Consider the following 15,024-nt stretch of genomic DNA (forward strand, 5'->3'; position numbering starts at 1 on the left):
TGTATTTTTATTCTCCCCATGGCTTTCAGAAGGAAACTGGGAACAGCTCCCTGTGTCAAAGATGGGGAAGCTGAGGCACACAGCAGCTGAGCATCAGATCCCAAACTTATTCAAAACAAGGATTAGGTCCTCCTTGGTTTCAGTTGACTTTAATTCACAGAAAGCCAGGTGAGATGCCCTGTTCCTTCACTATAAACAAGCTTTCTTAACCAAACCCAAGGCTGTTTCTTTAATGAAGGAAAGAAGAGTACTGGGAGGGAAGGAAGCGTGGCAGTGGAGCTGAGCTGCCAAGCCTGTGCAAGGAGGGAGGGAGAAACAGAGACATCTCATATCTGAGACCCCAGCATTAATTCATATGTTGATGAATGCCATAAATTAGATTGTAATCAGTCTGCATTCTCCAGGGACCTATTCCATGTAACGAGGCAGAGCTGAGTCTGTTCCAAATCCAGAGAACTTCTGGAGACTCTGAGCACGGTTCCTTCTTTCCCCACCCTCGATAAATAAATAACGTTGGAAAAGAGGAAGGTATTAGCTGTGAATGGATTTTAATTGACGCAATGGTAAATTCATTTCATAATCTTTAATTAGCAGAGATGCTTGCCAGAAATGTAATTTACAGGAAATTTGCTCCTTCACTTGGAAGTCACTGGAAGGTCCTAGCGATGGGGCTGAGAAGGGGCTGTGGTCTCTGTAGTCTCGTAAATAATACATGAAGGCCCAGGATGAAGGCACTTGTCTCTCGGGGTGAAACAGACAGAATAGGTAAAGGGTCTCACAGCAGATTAGATCCAGGCTCCAGGCAAACCGCAGTCCAGCTTCAGGCTGCAGCTGAGAATCAAGCAGGGAGAAAATATTAGTCAGATGATGGTTGGGTTTGATGGTCTGAGTCTGTGATTATCTACCCTTCACACACACAATCCCTCTCCAGCTCCTGACCTTATCTTGAACCTCACTGCTTTCTGCAAGCAATGTCCCCTGTCCTTTTGCTTTACTCAGTCTCCTGAGATCCTATGGATCCCCTCCTCCTGCTGTCCTCTGCGAACCCTGGCCCACGCAGATCCCAGAGTTCATCTCCTGGTACAGCTGGCTTAGTGAAGGTGGGCTGGGGAATTTTTTTGAGCAGAGAAGAGAGTAGGCAACTGTTGAAACTACTCTTCCTCCTCCAATGTGTTCTCCACTTCAGGATGCTCTTGCACCTCAGGACATTTTCAAAGCCCATCACTTCAAGAAGAGGACAGGTCATGAGGGATCCTGAGCAAATTCTGGAAGCAAATGATGAGTGGTGGAACTGAAGACATCCAGAGGTCCCTTCCAGCCAGTGTGCTTGTGAGTCTCCAAAACTAAATTACCCTGTCTGGAGCTCCCGGTGAAAGACATGGCTATGAGTCATGAGTAGTGATTAAGGACAGCTTTAGGTACAGAGACTCAGAATAAAATCAGTGCTTGCTTCTCTGCTCATCTTCTCTCTGTTCATGCTCCGCTTCTTGCCTGCTTATGCTGGGATGAAAGCAAGTTTCCTTTCATCTCAATTCCTAGCAGAGCTAGAGTCACCCCAGCAAAGGGAATGCGAGCCGGTTCTACTCCTGAAGTCTGTTGACACGTTGCTAAGAAAAACCCCAATTACTAGGAGAGGAGGAAGGGAAAGAAAAGAGACTCTGCCTTCCCATGCTGAAAACTTTGTGGGATGTAATTGAGAGACCAAATCTACCTTGGCAAATAATTGGTGCCAGCTGGGATGAATTAGCTTGACGTGGGAATCCCATGTTGGGTTTGTTAAGCCAGTCATGAGAAACCAAGTCCTTCCCTGGTAATATGAGGGCACTTTGCAAAGAAGCCATGGGGAGAGGGTTCCCGGTGCCCTTTAATCAAACATAGTCTTCAGACTTGATGCCAAGTGTGTATAACACATCTCTCATGCCTCAGTTTCTCCTTGATAACAAGGGAATGGCACTGAATTGCTGGGTGTGTAGCACCTGGGGTGCATGCAGTTGGAGAGGGGGTAGACCATGTGCCGTGATTTAACCCCAGCTGGCAACTAAACACCACGCAGCCATTCACTCACTCCCCCCACCCAGTGGGACAGGGGAGAGCATAAAAAAAAACCAACAAACAACTCAGGGGTTGAGATAAAAACAGTTTAATAGGACAGAAAAGGAAGAAGAAGAAGATGATGATGATAGAATTAGAATATACAAAACAAGTCATACACAATTCAATTGGTCACCACTCACCGACACCCAGCCAACTCCCAAGTAGCAGCCCCTGGCCAGCCTTCCCCCCAGTTTATGTACTAGGCATGACATCACATGGTATGGAATATTCCTTTGACCAGTTCGGGTGAGATGTCCTGGCTGTGTCTCCTCTCAGCTTCTTGTACCCCTCCAGCCTTTTTGCTGGCAGGGCACGAGAAGCTGAAAAGTCCTTGGCTTAGTATAAACACTACTTAGCAACAATGTAAAACATCAGTGTGTTATCAACATTATTCTCACACTAAACCCAAAGCACAACACTATACCAGCTACTAGGATGAAAATTAACTCTATCCCTCAGTACCCCATGCCTACACACAAGGCCAACCTCTAACCACCTGAATATGGGCACAGGGAGGTACCCCAAAGCCAGGGAGTCCAGTGGGGACTGTGCTCGTGGGTTGCTGCCTGTAGGGAGATCTTGGTTTGGGATGGCCTTGGAGCAGCACCCTTCATGAGACCCAGGGATGGGATGCTATGGGGATGGATAGGTCCAGCCTCCCTCATTCCCATAAATAAGGGGAATGAAGTAAAGCTGAAAAGAGATGCCTTTCTGGACGCAGCAGGGAGCTCCTGTTTTCTTCCCCCTTCATTAAATATCGTGTTTTCCTCTAATGAAGGGGCCATCCAGAGCAATAATGAAACTCTTCTCACATCTCAGTGTTTCAAATGCCACTTTCCCTTCCCGTGCTGAGATGAACCCAGGCTTCAGCAGCTCTGAGGGTGGGCACCTTGCTGCCGCCTCACTGTTTCTCTAGCAAAATAAAAGCAAAATTAGTTCCCTACCAAGAATTGCAAAGCACGCATGCAGGGGGTTGTTTTGTTCATCCTTTCTCCCCCTACATCAATAATGCCTTAATCTCCTTCCTCCTGGGCTCTGCCGTGTGCTACCTTTTGGAGAAGGGCAGCACGGTGCTCCTTCAGGTCTTTACGACTGCTTTCTTCCCACACGGGCTGCCCTGTCACCATCAGTGTTGCTCAGCAGGGAGTCACCAGTGGGACCCATATAAATATGACTAGTCTGTGCTTCACCTTAGATCTTGATTTTGGGTGTGTTTCTATAAAGTATATCATCACCAAAGTATACCACCCCCAGGTGTCTGGAAATCTTATGTTTCTCAGATTACCCAGGACCTCCAGACACACCTGAGCTGTCCAGCTCTCCATGATGTTAATGAGTGGCGCCTCTTCATGTTAGACGTGATTAAGTAGAAAGTCGCCTCAAAGCTATGAGCATTCTCACTTCTGTTAAAGTTTCAGGAGTTAGTGCCTGCCTCCTGTGAGAGTCTGGAACCTGCAGAAGAGGTGATGTCCTGCAGAGCCGCATGACCAGCCAGAGGATGCTTCAGGAGGCAAATGTGCCACATATCTCATCAGTTCCGGGCATCTGCCCCTCAGATCTTCCCGATTTTGCTCAGGATGGCGCAGCCTTTCTGCTGTGAGGATAGGCAGGGATGGCAGCAGCTCCAGGAGTGACTATGCAGACACAGCGGATGGCCTGTAAGTGTCTCCTCATCTATCATCAATGTGAAGTTCCATTACAGCCTATTGGGGTTTTCTCCATTTGCCAGTTAATTAATAAAATCTGCATCGCAGATGAGTTCTATTTACATAAGAGCTGAAGGAGGCAAGTCTTCGTCTTATTTAATAGCACTGAATATTCAGATGTCAGATTAACTCATTGGTCTCAGTGCCAAATTGTTATTTACTTGGTTGTGTTTTAAAGATACTCTGAATTTCCACTTTCTTATTTTGAAAGAGGCAGTGACAGCATCTTTGTTTTCTTGAGTCGTGGTTGTTTTATTGAAACAACTTCCAATAAGCTGCAAAATTTGTTCTGTATGAAGGTAGGACTCTCTGGCTAGGACAAGAGGTGCCTAAAGGAGTAACAACAGAGACCTATCGTATCATGGACAGTACAGAGCTGGAACAGAAGATTCCTGCTCTTTCCTCATAAGTAGGTGTTTCCAAAAGCAAGCAGGCAGTAGATTTGATATAGACACAAGCAAGTGCTTTTTCACGGGATGTTATGGAGGCTGGCATGAGTTCACAAGGAATTTGACAAAGTGTCAGTGGATGTTAAATCCTGTGAGCTGAGCATGGCTTCTAGCTGACGAAGACCCTTGAATCACAGATCACCAAAGCTGGGAAGACGGGGTCAAGGCCAGTTTGTATGTGCCCTGTTTCTGTTGATCTTTATGCATCTGCTACAGCCACTGAACAAGCTGGGTGTGCCATTGGTCTAAACCTAAAAGCCTACGGCAATTTAGCTGTTAATTTGGAGAAGAGGCAATGTGTGTCCCTTTGCTTCTACAGTTAGTGGGAATCAATCAGATGTGTCTCAGAAGGCTAGTATGCAGGGAAATCTTGATGATGTGTTTTTATCTGCCTTTGAAGTTGTCATCAGCAACATTTTAAGGTGAAGATGCCACTAGCCAGTCTACCATATAGAGTAACAGCACAATAGAGAGCTTCCTTTCAGATGTAATTCACATCTGACCTTTGTTTGTTAGTGCTTCAGCATTGTCCTTGTCTGATGAGCTTCTGGAGGACTGAAGAATTAAGAGGCTGCAGAGGTGCCAAAAGAAATTAGGGAATATGATTGGGAAGGAAACCTGGGAAATGAACCTTGCTTTTTAATCAACGTACCAAGCAAAGCAGGGCTAATCAGCATTAATCAAGTAGAGCACTGTTGTTAGATTGAGGCCCTGATTTAGAATAGGGGGCTTTACTAATGACCCAGCAGAAGCAGGATAGTTTTTCCAGCTAGAATTCCCTTGCCCAAGACAGTGATTGATCTGCCAAATGTGGATTGATCTGCCAAATGTGGATTGATCTGCTTTCCTGACTGCACAGCAGCTTGGGCTCTGTTACAATTTCAATTTCTCTTTTTTGCAACAGAAGTGCTGGGTGGCCTCCCCTGGAAGCGAGTCACATGGCAGCAACCAGAAGCCAGGCAATAAAACACCATCCGGTGGGAATGAGGCATTTTTGTTTTCATTATTCAGCCAGCATATGGGTGTGCATGGCTCTGCCGTAGCAGCAGCTGTCATCTTGTAGGCAGAAACCTGCATCCTATGAGAGCAGGAATTCCCTCAGAGAGCAGCTACCACCCCACTGAGGTGCCCATAGAGCTCTGCAGGTGGACTGGGGAAGGATAAACATAGGGATGCTGAAACCAATTCCCTGTGAGGTGCCTTCAGCTCAGCTCTTCCTGAGTCCAAGTGGGACACCTGTCGCCTGAGCTGCAATTAAACAGCGGACAGAAAGGAACGGGTTGTGTGAGTCTGCTTTTAACCCCACAGGGCAGAGACTGCACCAGAGGGGCCAAGGTGGCCATGTCTACACTAGTACCTAAGAAAGCCAGAGCACTGTCCCACATTGGTCCATCCTCTCTCATCATTAGCGTGCTCTCTAGCACTGCTTTTTTCCATACCAGTTAACACCCTTCTGGCCAGTGACAGGGCATAACTGTGGAGAGAGACAGGCCAGGACCTTCTCCCATATGGCAATATGGATGAAGCCACCTGTCTCTGAGAAGAGCTTTGCCTAGACCCTCAGATGTGGGCTGTACTGTGGCCACCTAGCTGTGGCCAGAACCAGGCCTGTTTTATTTAGGTAGCTGGGTGAGATTTGGTTGTTGTGCAGGATACTGTCCTTCTACATAGCGGGAGCTATTCCCAGTTGAAACATGGGTGGGATAACAGAGACAGTTGGAGAAACCAAGGCACAAACCAGTCAAAGGACCTGCCTGGGGTCAATGGCAGAGGTATGAGCTCCATTTTCCAACGACATGTTAAGTCTCTCTCCACACCTAACAGGAGCCTCCAAGAGTGGATTTCACCTTCTGAGGTCACATCCCATGCTGGCTTTCAGCAAGTAATGTGGGTACTGCCTCTGCCACTCTCACAATCAATTATCTATAAATGATTACTGTCTGTGCTGTTAAGCCTGGGTGTGCAGGCAACAACCTGGAGGCTGAGCGCAGTAGGAAGGCTGAGACATGCTGTGCTTTCCAGATAAGGCAGCTGTATTTTTGGGAGTCCTTGTTTCATTCCATTAGCCAAAACCTCCCCCTGCCTTGCTGTCCACGATGTTTGAAGTGTCAGGCATGAAAGCAAAGGGAAATCAATCAGATGTGCAAAGGCCTATTGGAGATAATTGCCAGGCTGCCTCCCAGAGTTTTCCTTGCTCAGCTGGGTCAGGCGGGGAGGGGAACAACATAAAAATGATGCCACCAACTTCTCTGTTATCTTTTCTTCCTCTTTAGCAGGAATGGGCTGAGAAACAGCATCTGAAGAAGGTATGGCGAAACAGCTGGTCTTGGGGAAGTCAGGCAGATGGGCCCATCACCTGCCAGAGAGGAAGGGAGGGCTGTGTGGGCACTGCAGACAGCTATGAATGTGCTCAGGAAGCTTTTGCAAGGAAGTTATGGAGAAGACAAAATCAGGCTCTTAGTGGAGCATAGTGGGAGAATGAGCAGCAATGGACATCATCTGGAACATGAGAGATTCAGACTGGTTATATATATCCTCCTTATATGCCATAGTTGTTTTCCCCATGAGGACAGTCAAGCAGTGGGACAGGTGCCCAGAAGGGCTGTGCAGTCTCTGTCCTTGGAGTATTTTAAGACCTGAGTGGACAAAGCCCTGAACAACCTGGTCTGGAGGGCAGGAGGTTGGACTTAGGGACCTCCTGAACTCCCTCTCAACTTGAATTATCCCATGACCCTAGGAACACTTCCTTCTCACTGTCCGAGGGGATAGAGGGAAAGTGGAGGTAGAGAGGTTGAGGCTGAACACCAAAGAAAGCCCTCTCAGAAGTAGGGAAAGTACAGAGATGCCTTAGCATGGAAAAGGGAGTCATCACTGGAGGTTTCTAGGAGCAGATCAGATGCATGTAGATCAGAAACAGTGTGGACAGACTTAATGTGACCTTGGTGTGCCTTCATGTGTGAACCTGGGGCCCTGAGGTGACATTTCTGTTCCCCAGCCATCCCAGCACTGAGTTGGACCTTCCTGAGGATGAGGGCTGCTCCTCTGCATTTCACCTCCAGCACCCTCTGGATTTGGGGGGTATCATGCCTTTCTCAACCTCCCCTGAGCCCCTCTCTAGGTCTGCTGCCACCCTCACATGCTCTTCCCCCTCAAAATCAGTATTGACAGTGCTTTCTAGCAACATCCCCAATGCTTTGTAGGAATCTCCACATGCCTAGAAACTATCCTGGGTACTTTCTAGGAATTTCCTTAATTTCTTTCCAGGACTTTCCCCATTGCTTTCTAGGAATGTCCTGGGACATTTTCCAGAAATGCCTCGTGCCGATTTCTAGGAATTTTGTAGGATGCTTTCTAGGAATTTCCACTTTGCTTTCTCTGAATGTCCCGCAATGCTATCCAGGAACACATTACGAATTTCTCAGAATTTTCCAGAGTTCTTTCTGGGAATTTCTCAGGTTGCCTTCCAGTAATTTGCCTCCAACCTTCTAGGATTGTCCCTGGGTACTTTCCAAGAATTTCATGTATTGCTTTCTAGAAACTCCTCTAGTGTTTTCTAGGTGTTTCCTCACTGTGGATGCTTTCCAGGAATCTCTCCTCTGCTTTCTAGAAATGTCCCAGGATGTTTTCCAGGCATCTTCCATTCCCTTTCCTGGAATTTCTCCTTTTTTTTTTTTTTTTTTTTTTTTTTTTTTTTTTTTTTTTTAATTTTCCCAGGGTACTTCCTAAGAATTTCTCAGGTTTCTTCCAAGGAATATCTCAGTATGATTTCTAGGAATTCTCATTACTTTCCAGGACTTTTAAAGTTTCTTCCTAGGAATTTCTATATTTCTTGCTAGAAATCTCCCCTTTTCTTTCCAGGAATGTCCCATGTTGCTTTCAAGCCATTTCTCATGTTGCTTTCTAGGAATGTCCTAGAGTGCTTACCAGGAACTTTGCAATGTTTTCTTGGAACTTTCTGAGATTCTTTGTAGGAAGAATTCTTTGCTTTCTAGGAAATTCTCTGCTTTCTAGGAATTTTATGTCACTTTCCAGGATTTTGCCAGGGTGCTTTCCAGGAATCCTATAAACCCCTTTTTGCTTTTTTTACTAGACCCCTTCTGCCTTCATGCAAGTCTCTGAGGCTGTTTGCCCAATATCGGCATGGGGAAGTAGCTCAGGTGGTTCCATGGAGGCGTCTTTCCTTTTTTTTCCTCTACTGACTTTTGTGTGGAAGTGTGCTTGTTATGGCAGCCCTGGGGACTACTTCCTTGCTGTGTTCTTGTCATCGCTGTCTTTGTGGAGACCTCAGAGATGAAGGTTTCTTTCTGCTACTGCTGCCTTTGAGCTTCTCTCCAACTCCCTTCTTAAGCAAACACTGGTCTGCTGCTTGCTCAGGGATCTGACCATGTCCAGAGCCACTTGCAATAACTCAGGTGTCAAAGCATCATTTGTTGAAATGGTGTTTAGGCCTCCAAGCTGATGTTGTGAAGAGCAGCAGTCTCTTCTGTTCTGCCTTAGCAAAAAACACAGTGCTGAGGTTTCTCTGCCACATGAAGCAGAGGCAGTTGCTTATCACTCCAGTCATGCCCAAGCTGCCCAGGTAGAGTGATCATAAAGCACGCTGAAGAAGGCACCTGGATCAAGCAGTGTGAATGATGTGGAAACCACCAGTTCCTGTGCAATACGGTCCCATTAATCTCCTAAGGATGTAATGTGGTTTGCATATAATGCCTGGAGATGAAAGATAGGCTGGAGATTTTAAGCCATTAGTGAAATCCTGGTGCTATGAAAGGCAATAGCAAAAGCCAGTGAGGGATCCAGAATTGGTCCTATAGTTTCAAACCTTTGATGTGATGGCAATTTAGTGAATGACCTTGGGCATGACCTTGGTTTCCCACCAGCTTTGGGCTGTGACTGTAATGGTGAGGGCAGCTGTGCCTTTCTCTGTCCTTGTCTCCATTTGTGTCAGAAGTATAGCAGACCTATTGAAGCTGAAACGTTTTGCGGATAAAAAAAGAACAGCTTTGACAAATATCTCAGTTAAAAAACAGCCCTCAAATTCTTGAAAAGTCCCACTTTGACAACCAAGATTTTTAATTTCCTGATTTGAAACACCAGTGTTCTGAAATTTAAGCTGATTATTAACAGTATGTTCAGAAGCTACTGAAACAAAACATTTTAATTGTCCCAAACCAGGTGGCTTTATTTTAGTTTTGTTTCATTTTTAATTCACAGAAGTTTGAGATTTTGATCTTCTGTCTTCAGCTGGAACAGGAGGGAAAAAAAGGAATCTCTAGAAGCTTTGTGAAGTAAACCCTCTACCCACACTGCTTTTAGCATTAGTACTTGGAATAAAGGCTCATGTCTTTATGTCTTTCCTTGTTGGTGGGAGGAGGTGGAGGTCAAACCTCCCTCTCCTCCAGATATGTAAGAATTGCAGCTCTCAGCTGGGTGTTGTCTTGCAAGCAAATACACTCAGCTATGAGCTGGGAAGGCTGAGGCATGGGCACACATCGCTTTCAGCTGCTCTTATTGGTAGGTGACATGTCCCAGCGCAGAAGGCAGGTATGTGGGGGCAGAATATTTTTCCCTGAGAGATTCCTAACCTGGATGTCTAAGGTCATTGGTGATGGTGTTTCCTCCATGGGAAAATGAGATGAAAGACTGTATTATCCCTCCTCCCTGAACATGCATGTTTAGGCTCTCCGTGATGCTCATGCATGAGAGAGTGCTGAGTCTCAGAGCCCTTCAGCAATGCTCCCTGTGAAGCAGGACCAGATGACCTTTCGTTGTACTCATCCAAGTGTGTGCAGTGAAGCTCTTGAGGCAAGCATGACAGATCTAAATATGCAGCTCATTTGAATGCTGAGCCTTCCTTGATGAAGGAAAGTGCTCAGGCATGTTAAGGGGCAGCTATTTGTTTTCCTCAGTCCCCAATGAGCTTTCCAATTAGCTAGACAGCATGTGATGGAAGGACCTTCTGTTGAAGCAGTCACACAAGCTCTGCTGTCCTGCACTTATCTGCTATTGTGTGGTCTGAGAAGCTGCTCTTTCCAGGGAGGGAAACTGCCTAGTACTCTGAAGAGAAAGCCCATCAGCCCCAGCATCTTGACAGACACTTAACTAATGAAAGTCTAGTCTGTAGAGCACTGGGCCTGGTACAGAAGATGGCCTGTGCTGGAGTGCCAGGTGAGCTGGGTAACCGCAGAAGGGCCCTTTCTGATTCATTGAGCAGCTGATATTGGCAGTGCACTGGGATATTCACTGAGGAAGACCAGGTAGGACCCTTTCTTGACCTGATGGGATTTCATGTGGCATTCACAAAGCAGATTCAAATAAGACCTTTACTTAATATTGGGCACAATGGTTGGTGTGGCAGGATTGTCAACATGCCAGACTTCTGCTAAGACCATCCGGAATCTATTTAACATAATTTGGCATTTCATAACTCTTAAAATTCTCTCCTATGGTTCTTTTAATGGGATGCAAACCCACAGACTTTGGAATGAGGAAATAAAAGGGAAAAAAAAGGCAAGTTAACAACCTTTTAATAAAAATTATACACAGGGCTTGATGGCAAAGGGAGGCGTTCAGTTCCCAACTGCCTTGCTTAATACGGATATAAAAGGCAATCAATCAGAGCCAGTCACACCAGCAGTGCAGAGCAAGAAAAGACTGGGCTGATGGTGTGGGGGGAAGACACAACAGAAAGAGGCAGCTCTACATGTTTCATTTTAATGTTCTCTCCCTGTAGCACTTTTTGCCTTTTATGTAGTGCCTCTTTTCTTCCAGGTCTGCTCAGAAAGCTGGCACTCACCAGGGAATGTGCAGCCAGCTGTCAGGGGTTGTAATGGGCATGCAAGCCTGCAGCTTGTGAGCTAGGATCTCACAGTCAGAGACCTGGGAGTAGGACTATAGGACCCCTGCCACAGTGGCCCCCAGGAATCCGGTTCTTCACGTAAGACCAAACTGCCTCAGCCCTAGGAGACCTGACCCCTGCTCTGAGCCAGAGGGTTTTCTCCTAGAAACAGAGGTTTGTATTTAATCAGTTGCCTTCAGATAATTCCTTTCACACTTTTGCGATCCCTCTGTGTGTGGAAAAGTCGTGGCTCAAGGCCATGTCTTCAAGACCTCAGTGTCCCTAGAGGGAAGTTTCCAAAGCAAATGATAAAGATTCCAGCATTGCTCATGACAATATGACCTTGCTCTTGAGTATCTCCACACTGGGGGCAGAATTGTAACCCAGCCAAGGGACAGAGGTGACAGTGCTTAGCAGAGGCTTGACATCAATTTAAGTAATGGGATTATCTAGGGATGAAGAGGGAGAAGGAAGATGGATGGGAAAGGTGAACGTCAGGGCAGGAATGAAGAGGGAGAGGGGGGGATGTGTGCTGTCCAAGGGGGAACCTGTCCCCAGGGATGGGCTACACTCCAAGAGCGGGCACTGGTCCTGCTCTCACAGCTTCTCAGTGCTGCTGTGTGTCCATCTCTCAGAGTTCCTCCCTGTGAAGTGAGCTGCTGGCACAGAAATACTTTGCAACAGGGCCAGAGAAGCACTGTGATGCTCTAAGCGTGTCTCCTAGAGGCCATGAGGTATGGTCATGGTCTTGGAAAGACACGTGTCCCATGGTCTCTTTTCCTCTTTGCAACTGACAGCCCTTGTGACCTCTGGAAACTCACTTTCCCTTTTCCATGTCTCAATTTCCCTGGTCTGAAAAATAGTGCTGATTATTCCACTTCCTTCTGCTTTCCTGCCTGGTTTCTGACAGTTTTCAAGAAGGCCTCTTTGGCAGAGGAAATCAAGACCTTTTTTTGACTGTATGACAGTATCAGGGCAAAGTTTATCTGACTAAGGAGGCCAGGAGGAGGATGACAAACAGACAGACGAGCAGAAGCAGGTCAGTTTCAAGCTGTGAATGACCCTGGATTTTTTCCCCACCCTGTTCCTTAATCCTGGCTGTTAGTTCTTTTGCCTGACAAAGATGATAATTTCCAGATATCACAATCATTTGGAAAGGAACAAAATATTTCCATCAGACAGAGAAATTCTCCCGAGAGGAGAGAACAACCAACATCACAGAAAACAGTGAAACCAACTCAGCAGGTTCAAGCAGGATAAGAGTAACAGGGAGTGATCTGGCACAGAGTGAGTTCAGAGGACTTGCTGCTGTGCTTCATGCCTGGATGCCCAGCTCACATCCAACTTCAAAACCTCCTGCTGCTGCCTGCTAATAGCATGACTCCCGCAGCTTGTGTGAAGTCCAGTGCATTAGCTCTGAGGATGAGAAGATCTTTGTGTCGGTGATGATGTTAAGTCATGATTTTATTTTGGGTGATGAATGAGGGTGGGCTTGTTTCCATTTTGACTTGGTTGACAGCTGACGGTGAATGAAAAGCAACTGTTTGTTGACTGAAACTGTTGTGGAAATGTTTAGCTCAGTTATTTGGGAAGCTTCAGCTGCAGAGCTGCTCTCTGTCTTCATTTACACACAAGCAGCCATTCAGGTCATGTGAGTCAGCAGAATTTGGTGACAACCCTAACCAAGCAGGAGCCCAGTGTGGTCATCAATATGACCAAGAGCGCCATCTTTTTCACTTGAAAATTGATTGCATTGTCATTATGGAAAGGGTTCTCAAATCAGAAGCTCACTTTCATGTAATTTTTAATATATTTTTGCAAAGGTGGCAGCTCAGGGCAGACTAGAAATCCATCCAGAGAGCAGCTCCTGTAGCCAGAGTAAATTCCCTTTGAACTGCTCGTGAGACTACCTGGAGGGAGACAAATACTCCAGATACAAATATGAGGGAAAGTACAAAATTATACAGGGCTCAGTTGAAAGTGTGTTGTATGTGTTTAGTGGGAAAGCTGACCCACATGTGATCCCAGGAGCTGGGCCTTGACTCCGTGGAGGGTGCTCACCTGGCAGAGGAGATATGGTGGGCAGGGATTAAACAGTCAACAGTCCTCAAAGGGGACTTGCAGGGCTCTGACCCTGTCTGGCCTTTGCTTTATGCTCATGAGGAAGGACATAGACCATATCTGTGGAGAGTTCCTGGGAAGTCTGGCCTTAGACCTCTGGTTAGCCTTAGGATGGCTGGGCTGAGGAAATCCTATGCAATGGTGTAAATAAGCAAGAAAATCAACCCCACCACAGAAATGTGTCTTACATACCTGATCACTGCTGTTCTACTGGGATCCTGTGTTTCCAGTGTCTCTCCTAATTGGACTGCATAGTCCTGTTGGTGCAATTCAGCTGTGTGATACTAATGCAGCAGGTACCCCCTGGCTCTACTGATCATGCAGTGCATAGTATCCTCATCTTTTACCTGAAAGAAGGTTGTAGACAGGTGGGCGTCAGTCTGTTTTCCCAAGTAACAAGTGATAGGATGACAGGAAACAGCCTCAAGTTGCACCAGGGTAGGTTTAGGTTGGATATTAGGAAAAATTTATTCACTGAAAGGGTCATCAAGCATTGGAATAGGCTGCCTAGGGGAGTGGTGGAGTCACCATCCCTGGAGGTATTTAAAGGACGTGTAGATGGTGCTAGGGACACGGTTTTGTGGTGGGCTTGGCAGTGTTAGGTTAATGGTTGGACTTGATGATCTTAAGGGTCTTTTCCAACCTAAATGATTCTATGACTTGCTTGTGTCAGAGGGGAAGTACCTGGTAAGGGGTAGAGGTCAAGGCCCTGCCAGTAATTTTGGAGAGATGCAAACCGTGGTAGAGCCCTCAATCATTAGAGGAAGGGAAATGTGCTCGGTGCATGAGCAGATATGGCCACAGTAAAATCACCACCATGAACAGGACAGTAGGGAAATGGGCACTGAGAATTGGTGTCCAGAGACAGTGACGCAAAGGGAAACAGGGATGTTAATTACGGCTGCTCAGGAGTGGGCTGCTGGCAGACGCCAGGTTACGGCAGAGACAGATGGCAGCAGAGATGTAAATCTGGGCTGCAGGAAGCACTGCCAGGCCCTGGAGATGATTAGTCACTTTGCAGGTGGAAGTGTGGAGCTGGTGGGATGGTGGTGTACAACCCTGGGACTAAGGGAGTGGGAGGGTGTCTGGTGTGTGCCACTGAGTAGGAGGAAAATATGTAGGATTGCTGAAATGCTGGATGGGCAGGGCCTCCGCAGCCTCCAGTGCAGCCTCCTGCTCAGAGCAGGGCTGCCACCAGTTGACCAGGTCAGCCCTGGCCTCCCCCCCTGCCTGGGGAAGTGGAGGCCCGGTCAGTAGAAGGACCAGGCAAGTGGAGAACCAGAGACTGAAAGTCCAGTGAGAGTGAGACCAAGGAAACGGGAGGCTCAGGGAATAGGAAATCCGGTCTGTAAAATCTTCCACCCCACAGAATGGGAGGCTCATGGAGTGGGAGCCTCAGGGAAGTGGGAAACCCAGGGATTGCGAGGCTCAGAGAGTGAGATGTCCATGGAGGGAGAGGCCAAGAGAGCAGAAGGCCAGTGAGTGGGAGGCCCACCAAGTGGCAGAACTGAGTAGAGGCACAGTGTTTGGAATGTACAAGGTGTGGGAGGCCCAGAAAAGTGGGTCATGCAAAAAGCTGAGGCACAGCGAGTGGGAGGCCAGAGTGAGTGGAGACCAAGGGCGTGGGAGACTAAGAGAGTGGGAGGCCCAAGGAGTTGGAGGCCAAGGGACTGAGAGGCCAAATGAATGAGGCACACAGAGTCGAGGCCTAGAGAGTGGGACGCTATGGTGTGTAGAAGGCCCAGAGAGTGGGACACTATTGTGAGTAAAGGCCCAGAGGGTGGGAGGAAAAGACAGTGGAGGCTCAGGTAGTGGG

The sequence above is a fragment of the Leptosomus discolor genome, chromosome 3, assembly GCF_034619465.1.
Source record: "Leptosomus discolor isolate bLepDis1 chromosome 3, bLepDis1.hap2, whole genome shotgun sequence".
Taxonomy (NCBI): domain Eukaryota; kingdom Metazoa; phylum Chordata; class Aves; order Leptosomiformes; family Leptosomidae; genus Leptosomus; species Leptosomus discolor.